This window comes from Alexandromys fortis, unplaced genomic scaffold (assembly GCF_014885135.2).
Source record: "Alexandromys fortis isolate MF-2015 unplaced genomic scaffold, M_Fortis_MF-2015_v1.1 scaffold_24, whole genome shotgun sequence".
Lineage (NCBI taxonomy): Eukaryota > Metazoa > Chordata > Mammalia > Rodentia > Cricetidae > Alexandromys > Alexandromys fortis.
Window position 1 is genome coordinate 1,785,249 of NW_026067906.1, and position 9,275 is coordinate 1,794,523.

A 9,275-nucleotide genomic window follows, 5' to 3' on the forward strand; every position below is an offset into this window, starting at 1 on the left:
AAGGGTTTTTGATACTACTAAACCTATTGGTTTCATAGGAACCTAGGCAGTTTCGTGGATGCTCACCTTACTAGACCTGGATGGAGGCAGGTGGTCCTTGGACTTCCCACAGGGCAGAGAACCCTGAATGCTATTTGGGCTGACGAGGGAGGGAGACTTGATTGGGGGAGGGGGAGGGAAAGGGGAGGCAGCGGTGGGGAAGAGACAGAAATCTTTAATAAATAAATTAATTAATTAAAAAATTGCAAAATTCTAAAGAATAACAGTGGTAATGCAGGCTTGACCTGCCCTTAGGCATGAGGGAGCAGAAAGGTGTATGGAGATTATGATTTTAGATAATAAAGAAAGCATCAAAGCCAGCTAGAAGGAAATAGAATCTGTTTTCTGGAACTTTCATGAGAAGTAGAGGCAGCAATGAACAGTCATTTCGCCTGTCTTTCCAAAGATGGTTGAAGCTAACATGGAAATTAGCATTAGGTTTTGGAGGGATTTTGTTTTCAAATTCATGAATGTTAGATTTTCACATTTTAAACATAACTATCTTTTAGATTCATTGATTTTCAATGAACATATACTCCACGGAGTTTTGCTTTGGTAACCAATCAATAGATCACAAACTGTGCACTACTTGAAAAGCAGCAGGCATGAATCAAAAATTCTTCAGACAAAAATTAATTTCACACATATAAGAAGATACTAGAAAATGAGAAAATCACACAAAACAGACTAGGAAAGAATAAAAACAGTTTATCAAATCATGTCCTATGCTTAAATTTTTTTAGGAAAAAATATTTCTCTTTTTAAAGTTGTCATATAGGTATACTGATGGCAGAAGTGTTCCCCATGAATGGTTTATTTTTTCGCTTCAACTGCATGAAGTACTTGTGAGAGGGGATGAAATTGAGAAATACTTTCATAAAAGAGCTACTAATTTGTAGAATTCCTGGTATAATTTAAGAAGGTAGTGTTTCATAAATTATAGAGGAAATTGGGTATGATTTTTTGGAAGGCAGGCCCACACCCCATCAAAACCAATAAAACTGGGTAATGACCATGAACTGAGTCTCAAAGATGAAGTTCCAAGAGCTTGGGCTATGCCAGCTATTATTTCCTGAATAAGACTTTATGCTGGATCCAGAATTCATTCTCTCTGACCTCCAGCCAAGAGAGGAAGTTGTGTGGGTGACCAAGTTTAGCACTTGCTCTGGGGATTTCTCTCTAGCTGAAGCTAAAAGGATACTATAATTGGTCGCCAGGCCTGAACTTAGCACATTCTGTATTTAGAAGGCTTGCCCAAACCCATTAGATAGTGATATGTTGAGAGAACAGCCACTGGGTTCTGGTAAGGAGGGGGCAGATAGGGAGGATGGGCAAGATGGAAAGCGAAAGAGAGGCCTTCGTCTATACCACTGACCTTGGCAGTCAAACATAGCTAAAGTAAAGCTCGGCTTTAAGCTAGTTGCTATTTCTAATCTCCACCAGTTTTTTTTCTCTTCAATACAGAGAAGAGTACCCCTCTTTTATTTACATATTTATCTTTATTTTTGACAATTATAAACTTGTATACAATATATTGGGATCATACCCACCCCCATTGCTCTCTTTTATCTTCTCCCACTTCTACAGATACCTTCTTCTTCTTTTCAGCTAGTCAATTTCCTACTTTCACACTTGTGTGTGTGTGTGTGTGTGTGTGTGTGTGTGTCCAACTTGCCATGGCTGTTGTTATTAAGAGTATAATAGACATCTAATCCCTTAGTGGCAGAGTGTTGTATGTATAGCAAACACTTAAATGACTGGCAGATAGAAAACAAAAACAAATCGATTTCATTATCATGGTTGCTATTATTATTATTACTACTTGCTTATGAAAGAGAGAAAGGGGATAGAATGCTAAGTTTTCAGTGAGGCTTGAAAAAGCTAGTTTCTTTCCTAAATATTCACCTGCCTTGATTCATTTGGCTTCTCCAGTTAAGAACCAAAGAACTGTTCTGATGGGGATGATTGAGCACTCTGTCCTCCCAGTGACACACCAGAGCAACTCCCGTGGAAGGGGTGTTTCAGTCTGATAGAAGCCAGGGATGCCCAAAACCTTATCGTTTTTTAATTATTTCTTTGCCTTTTGTTTTGGTTTTGTTTTTTCTTCTATTTATGTTTTAGTTCATTTTGATAAGGTCCCTTGTTGGAGTCAAAATTAAACTGAGCTCTCTAAATCAAACTTTATTGTCCAGTCTGTTTTGACACTTCTGTAAAGTGCTCTTGAGAGGTTCAACCTGGAAACCACAACAGAGGTAAGTGTCCCTATGATAACTCAGAAAAGATGGAAAGATAAATAAGTAAAGGAAAGATGAGAAAGCCAAAACAAGTCCTTCGTGGCTCAGCTTGAAGGCTGATTGCAGTATTGTGGAGGAAGTGGGTATAATCTAGATGAGCAATTGCCATCAAAATAAAATTATGGCTATCGGACACTGAATCATATGCTTCTGAGAAATGGGGGAGTTTTATTATTTCCTATGAAAGCGTCAAAATACATAAAGGTATTTGCTTCTTTTCAATATCAGCGTACTGTGCTTCCAGGGAAATTTTCTGAAAAGATATTTTAAAGCTAAAAACTAGACTTACTTTTAGGAGAAAAATGTATTTTCTCTGGCAAGTGAGTGAAAGTAATGTTCTTTCAAAGCCCCCAAGGAAAAAGTAAAATAAGTTTTACCTTAACAGGAAGAAGGAAATCTTCAATGTGAAAAAAGACAAGGCAAACATCTGAATCCTCTCTTCATTTACAATTTGCCAGACAGCTAGGTAGGGCAAGAGAAAACTATCTTGAGCTATGAACCTCAAACTTTCTGGCTTCCCTATAAGTTTCTAGAAAGATCAGTTTCATAGTAGGATGTTTCTTTCCCACTATCTAAAATGGAGGTCAGTATCTACAGTGATTATTTATGAGAGATAGTATCCCTTCCCCAATCTCCCTTCATCTTCACCATCCATCCTGCTTAGCGATTCTGCAGCACTATGACATGCTTGTACACATGGACTTATACAATCTCATTAAGCACCTCCTGCAATTCAGGAGCTACACACTGAATGTAAGTAGCTGATTGCTGTAGAGATGGAAATACACAGAAGACAATGGGCTGGCGATGATATATTTGGGTGGAAATACCAGAATGACTGGCAAAGAGTTTAGAGAATAACTAAGAGAAAAGATGTTTTATATTAGTCATCTTCAGCCACCATTTCAAAATATCTGAAAGGGGGGAAAATATTTTGTCTCACGGTTTCAAAGACTTCAGTTCAAGGTGTGTTGATCCCACAGCTTCTACCTAATAATGAAACAGTAGAGGAGAAGTAGACTCCCAAGATTAAATCATAAACAGTACCTGGTTTCTACCTGACTCCTTGTCTCAACACACATCTCTTCTTTTCTTCCCTTGTTTCTTTTCTTTTCTTGATTAAGTTCACCAGTCCAGACAGCTTTTCGAGTCACCAGAGTCCAGAATTTAGGATTTGCTGCTTTGTGCTGCTGTCTGCTAATCTGGGAACAACACGCGAATGCTTGAGCATCCCTCTCATCACCCTGGCTCTCTTTTATTTAAGTTGTACCACCTGGAGCCAGCAGCAATTCTAGACTTGTGAATCTCTGGTTTTGCCAGCTGCAAGATGTGATTATATTGTCTAAGACTTGTAAACTAGTCAATGCAATCTATGTTTCTTTCTCTATTGAACCAAAGAGTTGACTAGAGTGAATTGTCCGTGAGTACCCTGGGCTCCATATGTCTTCATGGGCCTGTCACCAGGCTCTGAAAAATCAGGCTTGGGCAACCCTGTCATCTAGAAAGCCATCCACTTCTTCTCCCAGGATTTCCTTCACATATTTCCCTTGAAACCAGGAAGGCTTTTGCCCTCATCTATTCTCTCAAAAATTCACTCCAGCTACTCAGAATTTAAATGGGTATCTCCCTGGATGGATGCCTGGCACCCTAGCATCCAACTGATATTGTTCCATGTCTTCTAACTATCTTAATATATCAAACAATGACCTAATATGCCATTTCATTTTGTCAGTTTTCTGTCATTTGATGTCTTCTAGATTATAAACTTCTTTATTATATGCCTGGGTCTGCTGAACTTTTCTAGAAACAGGGATCCATCACCTCACTAAAATGAAATTCTAGGGCAATTATTAAGAAATAGTCATTCCTGCCGGGCGGTGGTGGTGCACGCCTTTAATCCCAGCACTCAGGAGGCACAGGCTCCAAAGCTATAGAGAAACCCTGTCTCGAAAAAAAAAATAGTCATTCTTCTTTATCCTTTCCATCCCTGACTACACTGAAGGCCCTCATACCATTGACAGTCTTCCTTTCTCGGTACTTAAATTTCATCAATTAACTTTGAGTCCTATAATTCTTAATCTGTTTCTGAAGTGAGTATTTTTTACACTAGTCTTTTAAGCCCATCAGTGTTTCCCTATTTCTATAAAATGAGTGCAATAATCTGGGAATAAATGAAACTCTTAGAGAAGTAACAAAAGAAAACAATCAATGATGCTGAATTATTTCAGGAAGGGCAGACAAAGAAGAGGAGGAGGGGGAGGAGACAGAAGAAGAAGCAATCAGACTTCCCATAAAACATGTTCTTTTCAACTCACTGCTGAGAACTGTTACCATTAAGCTAAAGACTACTAATCTGAGAAGCCATTTCATGCTTCATGTTTTTGCAGAACACACTGCCATTCCCAGCTCTTGGACCTCTGCCAGCAAGTACGCTGGCCTTGATTATGGGGACACGGTGGCTTTGGACAAAACTCCAGGCATGCTTGTTTGTATCTAAGGCCAGGCCTATTGGACTGCTGGCTGAACCATGGTGAGCAAACAGAACTGTTTCCACCAGTTCTGTTTGCAGCAAAGAATTCCTTCTAATTCCCCTGTCCTGTGTGTTGCCAAATTCTTAAAATACTGTTCATGAAGATTTTTCTGTTGTTGTTGTTACCCGCCTCAGAGCCCAGATGTAGGAACTGAGCCAATGCATCTGGTGTAACTTGGCCCCATCTCACAGATAATTCGGTGTTTGAACAGCTCCCTGTTTTAAATTGTTATTATTTTGGAAACCTCTAAAGCGAATCCTTGTAGATGTACAAGATGAGGGCCTCATAGCGATATAGATCAAAGTCCAATTTCTTACTCACAAGGGGCATCATCAAATTGGGTAAATGCAAACCGATTACTGTTGCTCCCTATGTCCTCAAGTGCAAAGATCTACCTGCATGGGAAGCAGGCACATATTTGTCCTGCTTTGTGTCATTTTCAGGATAATGTCCGTCATGAAATATACACATTATAACCAGCAGCGAAAATTAAAAATCACAAGAGTTTGGGAGAGAAAAAAAACTCATTCAGAAATTCCCACCCAACACCCAGTTGTACTCAGGGCAATGAGGGCATTTTACACTAGATTTTTCTTCTGCTAAATGCTGGCATCACGCTTACTACTTACAAAGTAATTGCGTTTTATAGCTGACTCCACATTAGACTGATATGGAGTGAACATACTATTAATCTCTGTGACCTACTTTCTGATTCACATTCATCTGTGCAATATGGTGATGATAATAACCGCAGCGACTGTGGAGTGGCTTCATGAATTGTGCTGTGTGTGTTCCATGGATTAACTCGTTTAATTCTCCCAACACATGTATGAGGAAGCCACAATTACTATGCCTACTTTACCAATAAGAAACCTGTAACCTGAAGAGTTGAAATGATTCATGCAGTACTCAAAGCTGGTCAATGGCAGAGCTGGAATTTGAGCCTCTAACCTCAGAGCCTGGATCCTCATGGCCACACTGACTTGCAGTTTTGAAGGAAGGCAGGGAGAGGGATGCTGCTGCTCTACACAAGGAACTGCACACGCTGGTGGTTATGCAGCCAGAAATGTGTTTTGCTTTCGGAAGTTGCCCACCAAGCAAGCCACAGTGCAGCAATCAATAACTAAGTGTCGATTTGTCTTTTCTCCTCAAGGAACGTTGCCAAATTGCTTTGCAGTTTCTAAGCAAATGTGTCTAGCAGATCTGATAAGTGGCAGGTAATTATTGGATCCATATCCCTTCCTTGACTTTCATATGCTTTGTCAGAAAGCATGAGTGCTTTAAGCTCAAGGACCAAGCAGTGTGGAAAACTCTACTGTCAGGATGAATTGCAGAACGCTCCTCAGCTTGAGAAGTTTTGTCACTGTTCAGATGCACAGCTCTTTACGCTACAAATTATTGCACCAATGTAAACATTAACCATCCTGTGAAATAAACCACCAACACTGCCTTACAATTGCGGATTTTAGATTTCCCCCCAAACGCGGCATCTTCTCTCTTCAGGTTTAATGGCAGCATTGAAGAGAAAGCAAAGTCAAATACCTTTTGTGACTTGCAAAGGAAATGTCTACAACAGGGTGTGTTTTTGAGTGCTAACCCCACATCAGTTTGTGGTTCTGCGTGGTAGCTTTCGGAGACTTTGGTAGGTACCGTCTAGCTAACTGAAGTAGACCTGGTCTATAGTTTCAACTGCTCATTTGCTTCCTACTGGCTTGTGATGCAAGGAGCCACCACCACAAGTGGAATTCTGCCATTCATTCTCCTCCACAAAGAAGCACATCCCCCTGAAGGCATCTTCTCCCCTTGAATTGTTCTATCAGCTATGTAAGCTGCAATGATGCACACACAAAAATGAAGTATTCTATCCCATTCATTTTGAAAGGGATTTACTAATTCGCCTTCAGAATTTCTAAATCCTAATAACATAATATCCATTAGGTAAAGTTGTTTGCAAAACTTCAAATGTTAACAGACTTTTAGACATCAGTAACCATCCCTGTTCACACTATCTAAAAGGCTTGAACCCTTACCAAGGCAAGGAGAGGTATGAGAAGGAAGTTACCTAAAGATAACAACCAACCAAGGCAAAGCACTCTTCATGGGGAAAAACAATTAAATCCCTCAATCCAAAAAGTATTGCCTTAGAGAGTTTCTCCATTAAGTGAAGTGACTGTGGCCCCATCCAGAGAGAAGCTGCTTTAACCTGTGACTGTGACCTCTGAAAATAAATATACTGGGGGAAAAGCCACAAAGAAACAAAACAAGAGAAAATCAGAAATTTCAGAAGGGAAAAACCACAAAGCTGACATCCAAATATGTAATCTTTTCCAATATAGACTATTTTGCACACTACGTTGTTATTGCAAAAGTCATTAAAGTTATGGCCTGTCCTGGAACTCCGAGTCACACAATAAACACACTGAAACTGGAAATAATGATATAACGTTATGAAATCATCATCACATGACCCTGAAATGTTAGTGAACACATCATGAAATAATCACAGTTTGCAACCAAAGCTTTCTCCGTTTGCAAAGGAGTTGGGAACGCTTGGCTCGGAGAGCAGCCCTATTTTTCAGGGACGGCCTGCAAAAGCAACTGGCTTCATCGGCGGGAATGGGTCCGAGCATCTAAATGCAGGAAGAGTATCTTCAAAAGAGAGCGGGAGCCTCCCACTTGCTCACTGTTGGTCATCAATAACTTTGTACTGATCGGATATAATATGCAAAAGGAAAGTTTCCTATGTGTTTGTGAAAAGCAAGTGTGTTTAAGTAAGCAAAGCAGTTGAGCACTGGGTATCAGCGCGTGTATGCTTTGGAGACTGGCTCTGAAGCCGTCTCTTGACTGGGAGGACTGTGGAACTTTGCAATTATGATTTACTATTGTCACAGGTTTCTTTCAGAACTTTCCTCCCTTCTGGTTGACCTGAATCTGCGTGAGAGCCAGAATAGAGAACTCTCTTGAAAACTTATGAACAAAACTACAAATGAGCTTTTCTGAAGTACAACATCAGGTTTGTAATAAGCATGGGTAAGCTGTGTGTGTGTGTGTGTGTGTGTGTGTGTGTGTGTGTGTGTGTAAAGAAAATACTGTCTGAAGCACTTAGCTTCAAATGTATCTGCTTTTATCCAGGGACATTGATGTCTGATGGAACTCTCAATAAAGTGAAATCAGTGCTTTACTTAGTCACCACAAGAGAGGCTTCTTTCAGCAGTGCATGGCAACAGATAGAGACACATAGCCAGATATTGTGGAGAGAGAATCTAAATGGGAGATCTACATCAAATCCCTCCCCCAGAGCTCAGGGAGCCACACGGAAGAGGAGGCAGAAAGAGTGTGAGACCCAAACTGATGGAAGACGCCAGGGAAACAAGGCCTTCTGAATCAACTAAGCAAGGAGCCTGTGGGCTCACAGAAACTAATGCAGCAAGCACAGGCAGGGTCCAATGTGTCTGCACCAAGTCCTCTGCATATATAATACAGCTTTTGGCTTGGTTCTTTTTTTTGCATTCTTTTAAAAAATTTTTAAAACAATCTTAATTTACATACCAATTCCAGTTCCCTCACCCTACTCTCCTCCACCTTCCTCTCACCACATCCCCATCCACTCTTTAGAGAGGGTGAGGCCTCCTGTGGGGAGTGAACAAAGTCAGTCACATCTCTGGAGGCAGGACCAAGCCTCCCCCCTCTTATATCTAGGCTAAGCAATATATCCCTTCATAGAGCAAAACAAAAGGTTTAGGTGAGGAGGGGGCAATAAATAGAAACTGTATTTAATCTGAATACTATGTGTATGTATAGAATAGAACATTGAACTATATTAATGTGTACAATTAATATAGAAGAATCTAAAATGAAAAGACATAATTTGAAGTCATAGACAATGTTCATCAAAACTTTAGAAATATTAGTAAAATAAGCCATAACTGCTAATCATATAATTCCTAAAGTTAATTATTCACACGTGATCTTCTCTTGTCTTTGGTCTCTACTAAATTAAGTTTAATAACATTTAGATTAAGTAAATCATTAATTCTCCATCCGAGGACCTTTTTTAGATACTGTCATTTGTCTTTCATTCTAATATTTCATGATTAAACATTTACAATTTAAAAAGTAGTGATGTTTTTGTTAATTCTTTGAGAATTTTGTACAGTGTATTTTATCACATTCATTCTTCTCTCTGACTCTGATCAAATCTTTCTTCCACTTCCTTCCACCCAACTCCACGCCTCTCTCCCTCTCCCTTTGAGCCCAGTTTGTGTTGACCAACTTCTCCTAGGCCTGAGGTCTGCAGTCCTTGAGAATTTCACATGTGGGTACTGTATTTACAACATTTCTACCCTTCCCTCTCAAATTTATCTCTCTCTCTCTCTCTCTCTCTCTCTCTCTCTCTCTCTCTCTCTCTCTC

At 39.9% G+C, this 9,275-nt stretch overlaps 1 long non-coding RNA gene across 1 annotated transcript in view; it reads left to right on the forward strand.

Moving 5' to 3' along the window:
- Positions 1-7,480: 7,480 nt before the first annotated feature.
- Positions 7,481-9,275, forward strand: part of LOC126497495 (uncharacterized) — a 5,099-nt gene continuing 3,304 nt past the window's right edge. Inside the window, exons 1-2 of the long non-coding RNA XR_007590629.1 lie at positions 7,481-7,635; positions 7,756-7,877. This is a non-coding gene — a long non-coding RNA (uncharacterized lncRNA). The remainder of the gene's footprint in view (positions 7,636-7,755; positions 7,878-9,275) is intronic.